Genomic DNA, 11,255 nt, shown 5'->3' on the forward strand with positions numbered 1-11,255 from the left:
CCCAGAAAGATGCTCTAAGGAAATTTTTGGCCAGCTTAACTGATACCAGTGAAAAAGAGAAAAGAATAATTCAAGAATTGACAATATTCAAAAGACTTAATCACTCATCTGATCAAGGGATTTCCTCTTACACAAAATTAAAAGGATGTAAAGTTTTGGATCCTACCGCCAAACTTCCAACAGATTTGCGGCTATCTCTTTCAGTAATTGATAGCAGCGATGAAGCTACCATTTGTTTGGCAAACATGTTGAAAATTGAAAAATTAAAGACTACAAGCTGTTTAAAGTTTGTCTTAAAAGATATTGAAAATGCATTTTATACTCAGGAAGAGGTGACACGTCTTATGCTGTGGGTCCTTGAGAATCTGTCTTCCCTGAAAAATGAGAATCCAAATGTGCTAGACTGGTTGATGCCACTAAAGTTCATCCGTATGTCACAGGAGCATGTGGTAGCAGCCAGTGACCTCTTTGATCCTGATATAGAAGTACTAAGGGATCTCTTTTATAATGAAGAAGAAGGCTGTTTCCCACCTGCAATTTTTACCTCAACAGATATCCTTCATTCTTTGAGACAGATTGGTTTAAAAAACGAAGCCAGCCTGAAAGAGAAAGATATTGTGCAAGTGGCAAAAAAAATTGAAGCTTTACAGGTTAGTTCCTGTCAGAACCAGGATGTTCTCCTAAAGAAAGCCAAAGCACTCTTACTGGTCTTGAATAAAAACCATACACTCCTGCAGTCTTCTGATGGAAAGATGGCATTTAAGAAAATAAAATGGGTTCCAGCCTGCAAGGAAAGGCCTCCAAATTATCCAGGTTCCTTAGTCTGGAAAGGGGATCTCTGTAACCTTTGTGCACCTCCAGATATGTGTGATGCAGCACATGCAGTTCTAGTGGGCTCCTCACTTCCTCTTGTTGAAAGTGTCCATGTGAACTTGGAGAAAGCACTGGGCATCTTCACAAAGCCTGGTATCAGTGCTGTCTTAAAACACTTTAAAATTGTTGTTGACTGGTGTACTTCAAAAACCTTTAGTGATGAAGATTACTATCAGTTCCAACATATTTTGCTTGAAATTTATGGGTTCATGCATGATCATCTGAGTGAAGGGAAGGATTCTTTTAAAGCCTTGAAATTTCCATGGGTTTGGACTGGCAAAAACTTTTGTCCTCTTGCCCAGGCTGTGGTTAAGCCAATCCATGATCTGGATCTTCAGCCTTATTTATATAATGTACCTAAAACCATGGCAAAATTCCACCAGCTGTTCAAGGCTTGTGGGTCAATAGAAGAGTTGACTTCAGATCATATTTCCTTGGTCATTCAGAATGTTTATCTCAAAAGTGACCAGGAGTTGAGTGAACAAGAAAGTAAACAAAATCTTCATCTTATGTTGAATATTATGAGATGGCTATATAGCAATCAGATTCCAGCAAGCCCTAATACACCAGTTCCTATTTATCATAGCAAAAATCCTTCCAAACTTGTCATGAAGCCAATTCATGAGTGCTGTTATTGTGACATCAAAGTTGATGACCTAAACGACTTACTTGAAGATTCGGTGGAACCAATCATTTTGGTACATGAGGAAATACCTATGAAAACTGCAGAATGGCTACAAGTTCCATGCCTTAGTACAAGACTGATCAACCCTGAAAACATGGGGTTTGAGCAGTCAGGGCAAAGAGAGCCTCTTACTGTAAGGATTAAAAATATTTTAGAAGAATACCCTTCTGTGTCAGATATTTTTAAAGAGCTGCTTCAAAATGCTGATGATGCAAATGCCACCGAATGCAGCTTCATGATTGATATGAGGAGAAATATGGACATAAGGGAAAATCTCTTGGACCCAGGGATGGCGGCATGCCATGGACCTGCTCTGTGGTCATTCAACAACTCTGAATTCTCAGATTCAGACTTTATAAACATAACCAGATTAGGAGAATCTTTAAAAAGAGGAGAAGTTGATAAAGTTGGAAAATTTGGTCTTGGTTTTAATTCAGTCTACCACATCACTGACATTCCTATCATTAGGAGCCGAGAATTTATGATAATGTTTGACCCCAACATAAATCATATCAGTAAACACATTAAAGATAGATCTAATCCTGGAATCAAAATTAATTGGTGTAAACAGCAGAAAAGACTTAGGAAATTTCCTAAATCAGTTCAAACCATTTATAGATGTATTTGGCTGTCAGTTACCTTTGGCTGTAGAAGCCCCTTACAGCTACAATGGAACTCTTTTCCGGCTGTCCTTTAGAACCCAACAGGAGGCAAAAGTGAGTGAGGTCAGCAGCACCTGTTATAACACTGCAGGTATTTACTCCCTAGTGGATGAATTTAGTCTTTGTGGGCACAGACTTATCATTTTTACTCAGAGTGTAAACTCAATGTATTTGAAGTACTTGAAGATTGAAGAAACCAATCCTGGCTTAGCACAAGACACAATAATAATTAAGAAAAAAACCTGCCCCTCCAAAGCATTGAATGCACCAGTTTTAAGTGTTTTAAAAGAAGCTGCTAAACTCATGAAGACTTGTAGCAGCAGCAACAAGAAGCTTCCCACTGATGTGCCAAAGTCATCATGCATTCTTCAGATCACAGTTGAAGAATTTCACCATGTCTTTAGGAGGATTGCTGACTTACAGTCACCACTATTTAGAGGTCCTGATGATGATCTAGCTACTCTCTTTGAAATGGCTAAGTCTGGCCAATCAAAAAAGTCATCAGATGAGTTGCCACAAAAGACAGTAGATTGCACCACATGGCTTATATGCACATGCATGGATACAGGAGAGGCACTCAAGTTTTCCTTGAATGAAAGTGGAAGAAGACTAGGGCTGGTTCCTTGTGGGGCAGTAGGGGTTCTTTTGCATGAAACCCAGGAGCAGAAGTGGACCGTGAAACCACACATAGGCGAGGTGTTTTGCTATTTACCTCTGCGAATAAAAACAGGATTGCCAATTCACATTAATGGGTGTTTTGCTGTTTTGCTGTTACTTCAAATAGGAAGGAAATCTGGAAGACAGATACAAAAGGGCGTTGGAATACTACGTTCATGAGGCATGTCATTGTGAAAGCTTACTTACAAGCACTCAATGTCTTACGGGACCTAGCCACTGGTGGGGAGCTGACTGATTACACCTACTATGCTGTGTGGCCTGATCCTGATGTAGTTCATGATGACTTCTCTGTCATCTGTCAAGAATTTTATGAAGATATAGCTCATGGAAAGGGGAAGGAATTGACCAGAGTCTTCTCTGATGGGTCTACTTGGGTTTCCATGAAGAATGTGAGATTCCTAGATGACTCTATACTTCAAAAGAAAGATGTTGGGTTCAGCAGCCTTCAAGATATTTCTGAAGTACCTCAAGAAAACAGGCTCCAAAAACCTCTGTGCTGTTGAACTTCCTCCTTCAGTAAAAGCACGGTTTGAAGAGGCTGGCTGCAAACAGATACTGCTGGAAAATACATTTTCAGTTCTTTTCAGAAGTCTTCTTTCCCAACATTCAGGAAATTGAAGCAGAACTTAGAGATCCTTTAATGAATTTTGTTCTAAATGAAAAACTCGATGAGTTCTCAGGAATTCTCCGTGTTACCCCATGTGTTCCTTGCTCCTTTGAGGGCCATCCTTTGGTTTTGCCATCAAGACTGATCCATCCTGAAGGACGAGTTGCCAAGTTATTTGATATTAAAGATGGGAGGTTCCCTTATGGCTCCACACCTCAATCCTATTATTTTGATTAAGCTAGTTCAGTTAGGCATGGTGAAAGATGATATTTTGTGGGATGACATGCTAGAGCGTGCAGAATCTGTAGTTGAAATTAATAGAACTGACCATGCTGCTGCCTGCCTCAGGAGTAGTATTCTACTAAGTCTTATTGATGAGAAGCTAAAAATAAGGGATCCTAGAGCAAAGGATTTTGCTGCAAAATACCAAACAATTCCTTTCCTTCCATTTCTAACAAAGCCAGCAGGTTTTTCTTTAGAATGGAAAGGGAACAGTTTTAAGCCTGAAACCATGTTTGCAGCAACTGATCTTTACACGGCAGAACATCAAGATATAGTCTGTCTTTTGCAACCAATTCTCAATGAAAATTCCCATTCCTTTAGAAGCTGTGGTTCAGTGTCATTGGCTGTTAAAGAGTTTTTGGGCTTACTAAAGAAGCCAACAGTTGATCTGGTAGTAAACCAGTTGAAGGAAGTTGCAAAATCAGTTGATGATGGCATTACATTATACCAGGAAAATATCACTAATGCTTGCTACAAGTACCTCCATGAAGCAATAATGCAAAATGAAATGGCCAAGGCAGCAATTATTGAAAAGCTAAAATCATTTCATTTCATTCTGGTTGAGAATGTATATGTTGAGTCAGAGAAAGTTTCTTTTCATTTGAATTTTGAAGCTGCACCATACCTTTATCAGTTACCTAACAAGTATAAAAATAATTTCCGTGAACTTTTTGAAAGTGTGGGTGTGCGGCAATCATTTACTGTTGAAGATTTTGCCTAAGTTTTGGAGTCTATTGATCAAGAAAGAGGAAAAAAACAAATCACAGAAGAAAATTTTCAGCTTTGCCGACGAATAGTCAGTGAAGGAATCTGGAGTCTCATTAGAGAAAAGAGACAAGAATTCTGTGAGAAAAATTATGGCAGAATATTACTACCAGACACTAATCTGCTGCTGCTCCCTGCTAAGTCCTTATGCTACAATGACTGCCCCTGGATAAAAGTAAAGGACTCCACTGTTAAGTATTGCCATGCTGACATACCCCGGGAAGTAGCTGTAAAACTAGGTGCAATACCAAAGAGACATAAGGCCTTAGAAAGATATGCATCTAACATCTGTTTCACAGCACTAGGCACAGAGTTTGGGCAGAAAGAAAAACTGACCAGCAGAATTAAGAGCATACTCAACGCCTATCCTTCAGAAAAGGAAATGCTGAAAGAGCTTCTTCAAAATGCTGATGATGCAAAGGCCACAGAAATCTGCTTTGTGTTTGATCCTAGACAGCATCCTGTCGACAGAATATTTGATGATAAATGAGCTCCACTGCAAGGACCAGCACTGTGTGTGTACAACAACCAATCATTTACGGAAGATGATGTTAGAGGAATTCAGAATCTTGGGAAAGGCACTAAAGAAGGAAATCCTTGCAAAACGGAACAATATGGAATTGGATTCAATTCTGTGTATCACATTACAGACTGCCCTTCTTTTATTTCTGGCAATGACATTTTGTGTATTTTTGATCCCCATGCCAGATATGCACCAGGAGCCACATCGGTTAGTCCTGGACGCATGTTTAGAGGTTTGGATGCAGACTTTAGAACCCAGTTCTCAGATGTTCTAGATCTTTATTTGGGAAACCACTTTAAACTGGACAATTGTACAATGTTTAGATTTCCTCTGCGTAATGCAGAAATGGCACACGTTTCAGAAATTTCCTCAGTTCCATCATAAGACAGAATGGTCCAGAATCTTTTGGACAAATTGCGCTCTGATGGGGCAGAACTTCTAATGTTTCTCAATCACATGGAGAAAATATCTATTTGTGAAATAGATAAGGCCACAGGAGGTCTGAATGTGCTCTATTCAGTAAAAGGCAAAATCACTGATGGAGACCGGTTGAAAAGGAAGCAATTCCATGCATCTGTAATTGACAGTGTTACTAAAAAGAGACAGCTTACGGACATACCAGTTCAACAGATAACCTACACTATGGATACTGAGGATTCTGAAGGAAATCTGACCACATGGCTGATCTGCAACAGGTCAGGATTTTCAAGTATGGACAAAGTATCCAAGAGTGTTATATCAGCTCACAAGAACCAAGATATCACTCTCTTCCCGCGTGGTGGAGTAGCTGCCTGCATTACTCACAACTATAAGAAGCCCCACAGAGCCTTCTGCTTTCTGCCTCTCTCTTTGGAGACAGGTCTCCCATTTCATGTGAATGGCCACTTTGCTCTAGATTCAGCCAGAAGAAACTTGTGGCATGATGACAATGGGGTTGGTGTTCGAAGTGACTGGAATAATAGTTTAATGACAGCCTTAATAGCACCTGCATATGTTGAATTACTAATCCAGTTAAAAAAACGTTATTTCCCTGGTTCTGACCCAACATTATCAGTTTTACAGAACACTCCCATTCATGTTGTAAAGGACACATTAAAGAAGTTTCTGTCCTTCTTTCCAGTTAACAGGCTGAATCTGCAGCCAGATTTATATTGCTTAGTAAAAGCACTTTACAGCTGCATTTGCAAAGACATGAAACGTCTTCTACCTGTTGTTCGGGTTCCAAATATTGACGGTTCTGATTTGCACTCTGCAGTCATAATTACTTGGATCAATATGTCTACTTTAAATAAAACTAGACCATTTTTTGATAACTTGCTACAGGATGAATTACAGCACCTTAAAAATGCAGATTATAACATCACAACTCACAAAACAGTCGCAGAGAATGTCTATAGGCTGAAGCACTTGCTTTTAGAAATTGGGTTCAACTTGGTTTATAACTGTGATGAAACTGCTAATCTTTACCACTGCCTTATAGATGCAGATATTCGTTAGCTACGTGACACCTGCTGATGTTAGGTCCTTCTTAATGACTTTCTCTTCTCCTGATACTAATTGTCATATTGGGAAGCTCCCTTGTCGTCTTCAGCAAACTAACCTAAAACTTTTGCATAGTTTAAAACTTTTAGTTGACTACTGCTTTAAAGATGCTGAAGAAAGTGAGTTTGAAGTTGAGGGACTGCCCCTGCTCATTACACTGGACAGTGTTTTGCAGATTTTTGATAGTAAATGACCCAAGTTTCTAACAACATACCATGAATTAATTCCATCACGTAAAGACTTGTTTATGAACACTTTATACTTGAAATACAGTAGTTTTCTATTGAACTGCAAAGTTGCAAAAGTATTCAACATCTCCAGCTTTGCTGACTTACTCTCTTCTGTGTTACCTCGTGAATATAAAACCAAAAACTGTACAAAGTGGAAAGACAATTTTGCCAGTGAATCTTGGCTTAAGAATGCGTGGCATTTTATCAGCGAATCAGTAAGTGTGACAGAAGATCAGGAAGAGCTAAAGCCAGCATTTGATGTCATTGTTGACATTCTCAAAGACTGGGCATTGCTTCCAGGAGCAAAGTTCGCTGTGTCAGCCAGTCAGCTTGTGGTTCCTGAGGGAGATGTGCTGATCCCCCTGAGCCTCATGCACATTGCTGTTTTCCCAAATGCCCAGAGCGATAAGGTTTTTCATGTTTTAATGAAAGCTGGCTGTATTCAGCTGGCTTTGAACAAAATCTGTTCTAAAGATAGTGCATTAATTCCTCTGTTGTCATCCCACACAGCAAACATAGAGAGCCCCACAAGCATCTTGAAGGCTGTACATTATATGGTTCAAACTTCAACATTTAGAACTGAAAAACTAGTGGAAAATGACTTTGAAGCACTTTTGATGTATTTCAACTGTAATTTGAGTCACTTGATGTCCCAAGATGATATAAAAAATTTAAAGTCCCTTCCATGCTACAAATCCATCAGTGGCCGCTATATGAGCATTGCAAAATTTGGAACATGCTATGTGCTTATCAAAAGTATCCCTTCAGCTGAAGTGGAAAAGTGGACACAGTCATCATCATCTGCATTTCTTGAAGAAAAGGTACATTTAAAAGAACTGTACGAGGTGCTTGGCTGTGTACCAGTAGATGACCTGGAGGTGTATTTGAAGCATCTTCTGCCAAAAATTGAAAATCTCTCTTACGATGCAAAATTAGAGCACTTGATCTATCTGAAGACTAGACTGTCAAGCATTGAGGAGCTGTCAGAGATCAAGGAACAACTTTTTGAAAAACTAGAAAGCTTGTTGATTATCCATGATGCCAACAATCGACTAAAGCAAGCAAAACATTTCTACGATAGAACTGTGAGAGTTTTTGAAGTTATGCTTCCTGAAAAATTGTTTATTCCTAAAGAGTTCTTTAAAAAATTGGAACAAGTAATAAAACCTAAAAATCAAGTTGCATTTCTGTCATCGTGGGTGGAATTCTTGAGAAACTTTGGACTAAAGTACATACTTTCCCAACAGCAGTTGTTGCAGTTTGCCAAGGAAGTCAGTGTGAGGGCAAATACAGAAAACTGGTCTAAAGAAACACTGCAAAATACAGTTGACATCCTTCTCCATCACATATTTCAAGAACGAATGGATTTGTTATCTGGAAATTTTCTCAAAGAACTGCCCTTAATACCATTCTTGTGTCCAGAACGGGCCCCTGCTGAGTACATTTGGTTTCACCCTCAGTACCAGGAGGTAAATGGAACACTTCCTCTTATAAAGTTCAATGGAGCCCAAGTGAATCCAAAGTTCAAGCAGTGTGATGTGCTGCAGCTGCTGTGGACATCCTGCCCTATTCTTCCAGAGAAAGCCACGCCCTTGAGCATCAAAGAACAAGAAGGCAGCGACCTTGCCCCACAGGAGCAGCTTGAACAAGTTTTAAACATGCTTAATGTTAACCTGGACCCCTTCTTGATAAGGTCATTAACAATTGCAGAAACATATGCAACATAACAACTTTAGATGAAGAAATAGTAAAAACCAGAGCGAAGGTCCTAAGGAGCATATATGAATTTCTCAGTGCAGAAAAACGGGAGTTCCGTTTTCAGCTTCGAGGTGTTGCCTTTGTGATGGTAGAAGATGGCTGGAAACTTCTGAAGCCTGAGGAAGTAGTGAGAAACCTGGAATATGAGGCTGATTGTAAACCTTATTTATACAAGCTGCCTTTAGAGCTTGGCACATTTCATCAGCTGTTCAAACATTTAGGTACTGAAGATATTATTTCAACTAAGCAATACGTTGAAGTTTTAAGCCACATATTCAAAAACTCTGAAGGAAAGCAATTATATCCTAATGAAATGTGCACAGTTAAGAGGGTGGTTTCTGGTCTATTCAAGAGCCTACAAAATGACTCAGTCAAGGTGAGGAGTGATCTGGAGAATGCCCGGGACCTCGCACTCTACCTTCCGAGCCAGGATGGTAGGCTGGTGAAGTCAAGCATCTTGGTGTTTGATGATGCGCCACACTATAAAAGTAGAATTCAGGGCAATATTGGCGTGCAAATGATCTTAGCCAGTGCTACTTAGGGAAAGACCATGGATTTCACACTAAGCTGATAATGCTCTTTCCTCAGAAGCTTCGACCTCGCCTGCTGAGCAGCATACTTGAAGAGCAGCTCGACGAAGAGACCCCCAAAGTATGCCAGTTTGGAGCGTTGTGCTCTCTTCAGGGACGACTGCAGCTTCTCTTGTCTTCCGAGCAGTTCATCACAGGACTCATTAGGATCATGAAGCACGAGAATGATAACGCTTTCCTGGCCAATGAAGAAAAAGCCATCAGACTTTGCAAAGCTCTAAGAGAAGGTCTGAAAATTTCCTGTTTTGAAAAGCTTCAGACAACATTAAGGGTTAAAGGTTTTAATCCTATTCCCCACAGCAGGAGTGAAACCTTTGCTTTTCTAAAGTGATTTGGCAATGCAGTCATCTTGCTCTACATCCAGCACTCAGACAGTAAAGACATTAACTTCTTGCTAGCCCTAGCAATGACACTTAAATCAGCAACTGACAATTTGATTTCTGACACGTCATACTTAATTGCTATGCTGGGGTGCAATGACATCTACAGGATCAGCGAGAAACTTGACAGTTTAGGGGTAAAATATGACTCCTCTGAGCCATCAAAACTAGAACTTCCCATGCCTGGCACACCAATACCTGCTGAAATCCATTATACGCTACTTATGGATCCAATGAATGTTTTTTATCCTGGAGAATATGTTGGGTACCTTGTAGATGCTGAAGGTGGTGATATCTATGGCTCATACCAGCCAACATACACATATGCAATTATTGTGCAAGAAGTTGAAAGAGAAGATTCTGACAATGCTAGTTTCCTGGGAAAGATCTATCAGATTGATATTGGCTACAGTGAATATAAGATAGTCAGCTCTCTTGATCTATACAAGTTCTCAAGGCCTGATGAAAGCTCCCAAAGCAGAGACAGTGCTCCCACAACCCCAACAAGCCCCACAGAATTTTTGACTCTTGGTCTGAGAAGCATCCCTCCTCTTTTCTCTGGCAGAGAGAGCCACAAGTCTCCCTCCTCCAAACACCACTCCCCCAAAAAGCTCAAGGTGAATGCATTGCCAGAAATCTTAAAAGAAGTGACATCAGTGGTAGAGCAAGCTTGGAAGCTTCCAGAATCAGAACGAAAAAAGATCATTAGACGGTTGTATTTGAAGTGGCACCCTGACAAAAATCCAGAGAATCATGACATTGCTAATGAAGTGTTCAAACACCTGCAGAATGAAATAAACAGATTAGAAAACAGGCTTTTCTGGATCAAAATGCAGACAGAGCTTCAAGAAGAACATTTTCAACTTCTGCATCCCGGTTTCAATCAGACAAGTACTCATTTCAAAGATTCTATACTTCATGGAATCAAGAAGCCACGAGCCACAAATCTGAAAGGCAACAGCAAAGTAAGGAGAAATGCCCTCCCTCTGCTGGGCAGACATACTCTCAAAGGTTCTTTGTTCCTCCCACCTTCAAGTCTGTGGGCAATCCAGTGGAGGCCCGGAGATGGTTAAGACAAGCCAGAGCAAACTTCTCAGCTGCCAGGAATGACCTTCATAAAAATGCCAATGAATGGGTGTGCTTCAAATGCTACCTTTCCACCAAGTTAGCTTTGATTGCAGCTGACTATGCTGTCAGGGGGAAGTCAGATAAAGATGTAAAGCCAGCTGCGCTTGCACAAAAGATAGAGGAGTACAGTCAGCAGCTGGAAGGGCTGACAAATGATGTCCACACATTGGAAGCTTATGGAGTAGACAGCTTAAAAACAAGGTACCCTGATTTGCTTCCTTTCTCACAAATCCCCAATGACAGATTCATCAGCTGGATCAGAGGTTGCCATGAGGGTGATGGAGTGTACTGCCTGTATCATCATAAAACTTGAAAATTTTATACAACAAAAGGTATGAGAAAAGTATTTAAAGAAAAAAAAAACAGAGCCAGATTTTGAATGTGTTATAGCACAAATATTAATTACTGTTCTTCATCAGCTTCATTGCCAGGATCTAGGATCTGTGAAGCACACATCAGTGTTCTGGAAGATTTTGAAGCTGTATGACTCCTAACAGAAACCTTAACAGAATTGAAAGCTGATTTTGAAGATGGTGGTGAGCTGCAGATTTT

The 11,255-nt window shown here is 40.1% G+C and overlaps 1 pseudogene; it reads left to right on the forward strand.

Annotated features, from left to right (window-relative positions):
• The window catches only part of LOC110544087 (sacsin-like), a 42,582-nt pseudogene extending 31,541 nt beyond the window's left edge, over positions 1 to 11,041 (forward strand).
• Positions 11,042 to 11,255: the final 214 nt, after the last annotated feature.

This window comes from Meriones unguiculatus, chromosome 1, assembly GCF_030254825.1.
Source record: "Meriones unguiculatus strain TT.TT164.6M chromosome 1, Bangor_MerUng_6.1, whole genome shotgun sequence".
Classification (NCBI taxonomy): Eukaryota; Metazoa; Chordata; class Mammalia; order Rodentia; family Muridae; genus Meriones; species Meriones unguiculatus.